Source organism: Parasteatoda tepidariorum, chromosome 10, assembly GCF_982258835.1.
Source record: "Parasteatoda tepidariorum strain Cologne lab strain chromosome 10, Ptep-v5.0, whole genome shotgun sequence".
NCBI lineage: Eukaryota > Metazoa > Arthropoda > Arachnida > Araneae > Theridiidae > Parasteatoda > Parasteatoda tepidariorum.
The window spans coordinates 72,747,148-72,756,364 of NC_141764.1; the positions used below are offsets into that span (position 1 = coordinate 72,747,148).

A 9,217-nucleotide genomic window follows, 5' to 3' on the forward strand; every position below is an offset into this window, starting at 1 on the left:
CGCGAAGAAAACCATATAAGATTGCGTAGCAATTTTCGGGGGTTGGCGAGCGTTAGCGAGCAGGGGGCGCAGCCCACTAGTATGTTTAATAAGAATTCTGTGTCAAAGGGTTAAAGAATTATTTAAAGAGAATCGACTATGTGCATCTCTAACCGTACGGGAGCGTACGAAAACTAACATAAATTTGCAGAATCTCCCTATTGTCGGTCCCGTAATTTTATGTTTTTACAATTTAAATTCAATCTAACGAAAGCAACATTGCTTTTGTGACAGTTCATTCTAGTATGTTGAGGCAGCCTTATGAATGGTTGATTATCTGTAAACAATAATCGGATAAAAATTTAGAAAACTTCCTATGTATCCTTTCGCTTATGCTTCGCTTGCGCGGCGAAGAGTGAACAGGCTTAATGTTCTAGGAAATTTATATTTACGAGTAATTTTACCATTCATGAAAGTTTCAGTAATTTATAAATTCTAACAGGCCGTAAGCCAAAAATAAATTTACGAAAAATTATGTTACAACATACATAAAGCGTAAAGTTTTATTTTATAACCGTCGTTGTGCGAACAGCCGAACCAATTTAGGGTTTACGACTTCTAGTGTTCAACTCCGTAGTCTTGTCGTTTTTAACCCAATCCAGAAGATAAGGGAATTCTTGGAACAAGTATTGAAAAAAATTGCCTTTGTAGAGTACTTTTTGATGGAACTAACCAGCATTTACTCTACATGGAGAGGAAAACCTCGAGGACCTCCCATGATTAGTCTGATGGCAAGGGGACTCTAACCCATGATACGTCAATCACTTAGGATATTTTACGTCAGCACTGCTGTTCGTGTGAACCGGGTGCGGAATTCGTATGAACCAGAGCCATCGCTGGGATTCGAGCCTGGTTCACCTCGTTGGGAGGCGAACGCTCTGTAAAAACTTTGAAATTTTGTCACAAAGATTAGTAGCCGGCATCTTGAAATCATTTATTCAAAAAACTATTAATGCACATCACAGACATATAAAAATATTAGCAAAGATACATCATTTAAAGAAAATCGCCATCCATCTTTATTTACTCTCGACTCCTCTTCTCTTTAGGAATAAAAGAAAGGTAAAAGAAAGTTTTCTGCGCCATCTAGTGGCCATTTTCTTACAGCTCTATCCCCAGAGCCACCTTGGCTAAAGCGAAAGGTTTGCCATGTTCTGAGTGTTATCCCTTATTTAGCTATATTTGTGTAAAATGTCGCCGTTTGTTAATTATAGATAGCTTCACAGCATGCTTGCGGAGTTTTCCGAATTCATTTGTTGCTTGTTTTATTGAACGTTAAACTGAAAGAACGCGTTATATTGTTCACACAACAGTTGGAAGACTTAAGACGAATTTTTATTCTCAACACCATTAGACGAATTATTCCTTTTATTATTATAGATTCTATACAACGAACGGAAATTCAGCTAGCATTTAATAATTATAAAAATCAAAGTAGCACCAGAAAACTAGTAAAATTAAAGTCACGACTTGTTCACCAATGATATTCAAATCAATTAATTCGAAACTAATTAGTTTTCAACACCAATCATTTTATTAGTAATGTTTATATTAACCAATTAAGTTCTTTATTTCATTGGGAGGGAATTCGCATTATATATACAATTCACAATTTTAGACTCAATACAAATCAGTGTTGTTTCATAAGTTCATAAGTCATTCTTTAAACTCGGATATTCCATTGCAGATGAAGTCTTAGAATAGAGGTGTTTCTTGGAAAATACTCCAGAGGAAACGTGGATTTTCGTTTATTTTTCTGATGAAATAAGCTAAACGACAATGAATATTAAAAGCTTGAGCATCATTTAATTTCTCCAGCAAGTTGTACTTCTTGTTGAAGAGGTAAGTTATTCTCTTCTGCTCAACGGCTCTGTCCAGTTTTTGAAGAGCCTAAAATGAAAACGGAATGATTCAAAATAATGCAAGTCTGCAATAATGAGCATTTAAGACACGTTTGAATTGAATAAGTTAAGACTCACGGTGCATCTAAGACACGCTCGGATTTAATGAGTATCTAAGACACGATTAAGATTTATGAGTATCTAAAGACACGATTGAGTTTAATGAGTATCTAAGACACGCTTGAATTTGATGAGTATTTAGGACACACTTTAATTGAATAAATTTTGAAGGCATGCTTCAATTGAATAAGTGCCTGAGGTACACTTGAACTGAATAAAATATAGAAGGCACGCTTGAATTTCATGAGTACCTAACACACACTCGAATTGAAGTATAGAATACACTTTTGAATTGAATTTGTATCTAAGATGCGTTTGAATTGAATAAATATCTAAGTTGCGCTTTATTTGAATAAGTATCGAAGACATGCTTGAATTGAATTAGTATCTAAACCACGCTTGAGTTGTTGAAAGTATAAGAAAGAATGATCCCAATCGATGTCAAGATGTTGGATTAGATGTTTAGTTTTTGGTTGACACTGTTTTTAGGTTGACAATAATGAAACAAGTAATGTATTATTTTAGATTTTATTATATAAAATTATGTATTATTATATTAATGTATTATTTAAGATTTATATTCCTGAATGATTGTTCAATTATCGATTTCATCAACAAGTCAGATACATAAATAAATATAAATCAAGCATTGCACTTTTTGTTCATAAAATCATTATAACTTTTATATTGTCCTATCGTCTCATTCGGTAAGAATAATTTAATTCTCACCTATTTTCCCTCTCCTAGGAAACCTGACAGGAAGGTCGTGCAACTTTTTACCAATTATTAAAAAGAGGGTACATAATTTTTCGCCTCCGAGTATTTTTTATTTCATTTCTTATTTTAAGTTAAAATCCTATGAGACCATTTATTTTATGCTTGTTTCTTTTTATCATATGAATGAGAAAGAAATTACGTTTTCCTTATATTATTATTATAATCATCATCATTAACACCCAAATGAATCAACTAAGTGGTCTCAATTGTTCTTTAAATAATTTTCAGTTGTTCTCTCCCCTCAAAGCATTGTTTTTATGCTCATAAATATAATTATTTAACTTCTTTTCTGCTGTATTTAGATTTTGTACCTTCGACGCAAATAGAACACCGGGCTCCTTTTTAAATATTTTTTTCTGACGCTCTAATTACAAACGAAAATATATTTTGGTATTTTTTTAGTATAAAAACTGTCTAATAGTTACTGAAAAAATATGATCTGCTAGATTATTGGAATTATATTTTTACTAAAATATAAGATCCAAAAAAAGTAGTTTGAATTTTTTTTTGTATTCATATTAAAAAATGCATCAATAATTGATTGATGTATCAATAATTGACTAGAGAAATTTCAATGATGAATAACTATTTCGTATTAGATATAGATAAGTGCAAATTAAAAAACTAATATTATATTAATTAATAAATCATATTAATGTATATAATTAATATAATATTTTTTGATACGTTTAAATTTGTTTGACAGAGAGCGGTGTTTGAAAGATTTTAATTTTAAAGCAGAAAAAGAAACCGATGCTTCATGCTGTATTTCATAACCATAAATTATGATATTAAAATACTAAATATAATTTCCGCTTATTTCAACTTAATGCGAAATAATTAAAAAAATACGAAAAATATCTTTAATAAAAATTTTGTACCAAAGGGAAAACATCACGTGCTTTGTTACAAAACAGATCTGAGACGAATCACACCCCGAAATCGACGCGAACTTAAAAGTTTTAAATAGTTTCTTAGCACTGTCACAAGATTTTTCGCTAACTTCAAAAAATAAATAAATTTGTTTTTGTTTTTTGCCTTTTAAATACTATTGTTTTCTATGTGGCCACTTAAAGATTAAGAAGTCAACGCGAATTCGATTTTCATTTGTCTGAATGCGTTGTGCTCTTTCGAATTTATGACATACCGCAGCATATTAATCCTTTTGACGTAGATTTTTCCTTAAACATATTCTTCATACTTTTCTCATTATTTTGATTCATTTTAAATCAAAATAAGTGAAAAATATTATATTTATCATTTTAATAAATTTTATGAAATACAGCACCGGACGCCGGTGTCTTTCTATGCTTTAAAGGTAAAATCATCCAACGCGCCTCACTTCCAAGAGATTTTTCAAATATTCACTCATTTGCTTCTAATTAGATCTGAAAGAAGCAGTTCATAATTGAAATAATTAATTTACAATCAATATTTGATTGACAAAATCAATTATTGATAAAATGAATTATTGTTAAAATGAATTATTGATAAAATGAATTATTGATAAAATGAATACGAGTGAGAAAAAAAATTCAAACTATTTTGTTTAGAATTTTATATTTCAGAGCAAATAAAATTCCGAAAATCTAACAGATTATTTTTAATGACTATTAGATTGTTTTTCTTAATTAAAAAATATCAAAATGTATTTTCACTTGTAATTAGAGCATCAGATAAGAATGTATAAAAGTGACAACTGCTCCAAAACGTTAAGTAATAACGGTTATAAGTACACAGAATTGTGGATTCAGGGAGGTTTTTTTTGACGCACTATAGATAAAAAAAATATACATCTTTTTCAATATACAAGTATCATACAAATTATAAAAGGTATTAAAGTATTATAAAAGTTATATAAGAATAAATGTAAAGAATACATCAAGAAAGCGCTTATCCATTTTATCTTCCCTCCAGTAGTCTTCGTTATCGATTTCTAAAACCATCCACATAACGACAGTTTTCAAGTAATAAGAGGCCAAACATTTCCAGTCTTCTTTATCTCGCAGTAGCTAAAAATAAATCATAATACAACATATTAAAGCAACAGTATTTATAAAAGTCAAGAATACTATTTAGGCCGGGGTAGCCTGGTTGGTAGGGCACTGGATCCATGCCCAAGAGTTCGAGTGTTCGATCCCTCGAATTCTTGGAATTTTTTACGACGATTTTCTTGGAATTATTACGACACGAGGAGTCCTAAGGCTCCTCGTGTCGTAAATGGTGACTGATGCACATTAAATCTATCGAGTAGCTAAGTCCTCCATGCTCCCATACATATCAAAAGCTCTTGGGGTACTGATCCAGGAGTTTCCTTGTCTTTTGGATTAATTCAAAATTACAAGGCTATGGAGTTGAACATTAGTAGTCGTAAACCCAAAATTGGGTCGGCTGTTCAACGACGGATATAAAAAAAAGAATAGTGTTTAATACTCATTTGAAGACGGAAATATCCGGGCCGTGGTAGCCCAATGATTAGACAATCGGACTTAATTTGCTGAAGTCAGTGTAATGGCTGGCTAGCTTGGCTTGTCCAAGTGTCAGTAAAAACAACAGAAATTATCAAATCATTAAAAAGTTTAAAATGTTAAAAAAAAACTACTTTGTTATTAAATTTCTTTTTAGTCCTTAAATTCCAAAATAATGTTATACTTTGTATCAAATATAGAAAATATTTCTCGAAGTTATTAATTTCTATTTGTAAAACCATTTTGGGACTTGTAAAGTTAGATCTCATCATTCGGCTTCGATGAGAGAACCATATAAGATTTCTTTTGAAATTTTCCTCATAATTGTCTCTCTAACTGAGAATTAATAACCACTTATGAGTTGCCCATCTGTGGTTTGGAGCAAAACACCACGGATTTTATTTAGGCAATGAGATAGATTTATTTTTATTTTGCTTTTATCTAGAAGTAGTTTCATAAACCTTTCAATTATTGAACAAGGACCAGTATTAAGGGGTAGTTTGGCACTGTTTTCAGATAAGGAAAATATTGCCTACATTAACCTCAAGTTCTGCAGCGATACAATGTGCGTAACTGCAGCTCTTAAGAGGACGTTATACCAAGAGAGAAACTTTTCGTCGCAAATTCTCTTTCACCGTCATTACTACTTCAAAATTAAACAGAAAGAAAAAGTGAGTTGAGGCACACCTAAAGAAAGACACGAAGTTTCAATTTCTGAAATAATTTGTTTTTTAAATATCAAAATGCAAACAAATTATTGGATGAGAACTTCTTCTTTGCGTAATCCAAAAGTTGTATTCTCATAATTTTCGTTTCGATACTTTAAAAATTTCTTTTTTGTATTTGAAACTTCATGGTATACTTTAGGTTTGAACTAACTTTTTTTATACTTTAAATTTTAAACAACTTATGAAGGTGAAACTTCATAACCTTTCAATCTCTTCAGAGAATCAGCGACGAAAAGTTTCTCCTGTGGTATGGCGTCTTCTCTGCGATTCTTTGACTAATGCCAAGTTTAAGGAAAGGGGTCGAATTTGTTACCATTGAACCGGTAATTAAGATTATCAAACACATCTCATTTTTATTTTTTTGATCTGACATTTATTTATTGAGATACCTCCAATTAAAATGATTTTTACCCATTTTCGTTTAACGATTGCCGCGCCATCTATTAATTAAATAAAAACTGTAATCAAATTGAGGTATTTTTTTCTGAAAAAGCGATATCTGCAATAAAAAAAGAGGTTCTTACCTAAGATTTCGGGGCTCTTGGCATTCCCGGCAAAATTAAATTCCTAGTGCACTTTAGCATCCAAATAGAGTCTCGGTGCTGCCATCTAGTGTGGCAGAAACTAGACGTCCAAATTAACATGACTAATGGTATCTCACCCATTGTGGTGGTCTTGAAAGAGTGGATACCACCTCTGGAGAACGCACTAGGTCTGCTCATCGGCAAGAGCGATTGTGCAGCTCTTTGGAAATAATAAAAAAACCTAAGATTTCAAAGATACCTACGGGTATTGAGATAAGGGATATAGTTTGGTATAACTGAATGCCTCTTTTAAAAAATATCTCACGCGTCTTTTCTTTATATTTTTGATCCGGTGCTTGTTTTTAAAATATTTCACTGTAATAGACTAAGTTCGAAAAATAGGGTAAATCTAAAAAAAATCATTAAAATTGGAATTTAGTTTGATAAACTTTTATATAAGTATTACTATTATTAAACTTTTAAGTAATTAAAGAGAAAAAATTACCTTCAAGAGCTTGATAACAGGTTTTACACAACCTAGATCATGAATAATATCGTCTTCAGGTTCAGGAAAATGGGATCGCCACAAACGACTCGCTTCCCTTTCGTTTATCGGTCTCTGTCTACCGAAACTCGAATAAGGTTTCGGTACAAGAAATGCCTATAAACATCAATGACAACAATATTATTTGGATTTCTTTTGGTTTAATTTAACCATTAAAAAATTGTCCGAAATTCTTTCGATTTTATTCTAACTTAGCGGTTCGCAATTTTTTTTCTCCATCTATGGAATCTTAAAAAGACCACCCTCTTCAAATCGAACTCAACTGTCAAAGGGTAGGAGACGGACTGTCAAAGGGTAGGAGATTCTAAATATGATTTTAATAATTTTTATTTTATTTTCACAAATAAACTGGATATTTACTCTATTTGCTAATATCTATTTGGTAGCATTACTCTATTTGGTACGATTTTCCACGCCATGTCAGAATTAATTAAATTGCAGCGCATAAATACAATTCAAACTCCTTCACTTTCTCATACATTAATGAGTAGTACACATATTGCACATTTTTAATTTAACCATTGAGTCGACCTGGTGGCCGAGTTGTTAGCGTGCCTGACTGCGGAGCCGCTGGTCGCGGGTTCGAATCCTGCTCAGGGCATGGATGTTTCTTTCTCTCTGTGTTCTATGTCCTTTCTCCTTTGTATGTGAATGCGATCCGTCCTATAAACGGGTTTGTGGTTGTGTGACGTGGCCGACGCTGCTCCACCGCCGTGGCTTCGCCACAGGTTCCCACTGGGTAACGAGAAGAGAGTAGCAGTTTTAGCATTTCTGTGGCCAATGGGACAACCCCCAAGTGCCCGCCATTAAAAAAAATTTTTAACCATTGATTGTCTTATCATGTTAGTAAAAAAAAAAGAGAAATGTCTGAAACCCTTTTTCGTTTCTACAATATGCAAAAAAAAAAAAAAAAAAAAAAAAAAACGCACACTGAATAACTTTTGATCTAATGATCGCATTTTTACGTTCTAGAACTCAATCTTAATGGCTCCAGGCGGTAATCACTAAAGTGCAGACTGTATTTTAGGTTACGAAATCGGACACAAAAACATACTTTTTCAGAAGACATACTTTTTCCCCCCAACAGATTTGAATTTCTGATCTCCCAAAATATAGGAGGTAGTGCAATTTGGGAAATGATCCCAATAGTTTGATCAGGAGGGCGCACCAAAGTTTGGACCCTTAAATGTTAATTTTACTTTTTACGTATTTCGCTATATCTCGAAAACTTTTAAAGCAAATAGAAATTTTTTTGCATACAATTATAAGTATGTGAAATTGGAATTTAGTTTGATAAACTTTTATATAAGTATTACTATTATTAAACTTTTAAGTAATTAAAGAGAAAAAATTACCTTCAAGAGCTTGATAACAGGTTTTACACAACCTAGATCATGAATAATATCGTAGATATTAAGATAATTCCATAGAAAAGATAATTCCATAGAAAAATAACTTTTAGTAAACATATACTATTTTTTCAAATTTTTTTTTCACTTTCATAACTAATTTAAAATTTTAAGTATAGAAAAAGTGAGTTTAGACGAAGTGATGAAGTTTCAAGAATTGAAACGAAATTTTTAATATATCAACAGGAAAATAATTAATGAGAAGATAACTAACAATTACGCAATGGCGAAGTTCTCTTCCAACAATTTGTTTGCATTTTAATATCTCTAAATTTTTTTCCAGCAAATTGAAACTTCATGGATTACGTTAAATTTGCCTAAACTCACTTTTTCACTTCCATAACTAATTTAAAATTTTAAGTATAGAAAAAGTGAGTTTAGACGAAGTGATGAAGTTTCAAGAATTGAAACGAAATTTTTAATATATCAACAGGAAAATAATTAATGAGAAGATAACTAACAATTACGCAATGGCGAAGTTCTCTTCCAACAATTTGTCCAACAATTACAATCTCCATTGATCTTTATTTACTCCGTCATATTTACTCCTGCCATCCATCTTTATTTACTCTCGACTCCTCTTCTCTTTAGGAATAAAAGAAAGGTAAAAGAAAGTTTTCTGCGCCATCTAGTGGCCATTTTCTTACAGCTCTATCCCCAGAGCCACCTTGGCTAAAGCGAAAGGTTTGCCATGTTCTGAGTGTTATCCCTTATTTAGCTATATTTGTGTAAAATGTCGCCGTTTG

At 31.9% G+C, this 9,217-nt stretch overlaps 1 long non-coding RNA gene across 1 annotated transcript; it reads right to left on the reverse strand.

The window, feature by feature from the left end:
- Nucleotides 1-1,556: 1,556 nt before the first annotated feature.
- Nucleotides 1,557-8,285, reverse strand: LOC147803022 (uncharacterized). The gene is made up of 3 exons (XR_015429600.1): nucleotides 7,003-8,285; nucleotides 4,658-4,789; nucleotides 1,557-1,929 (listed from the first exon to the last, which is right to left on the reverse strand). It is a non-coding gene; the product is annotated as an uncharacterized LOC147803022 (long non-coding RNA).
- Nucleotides 8,286-9,217: the final 932 nt, after the last annotated feature.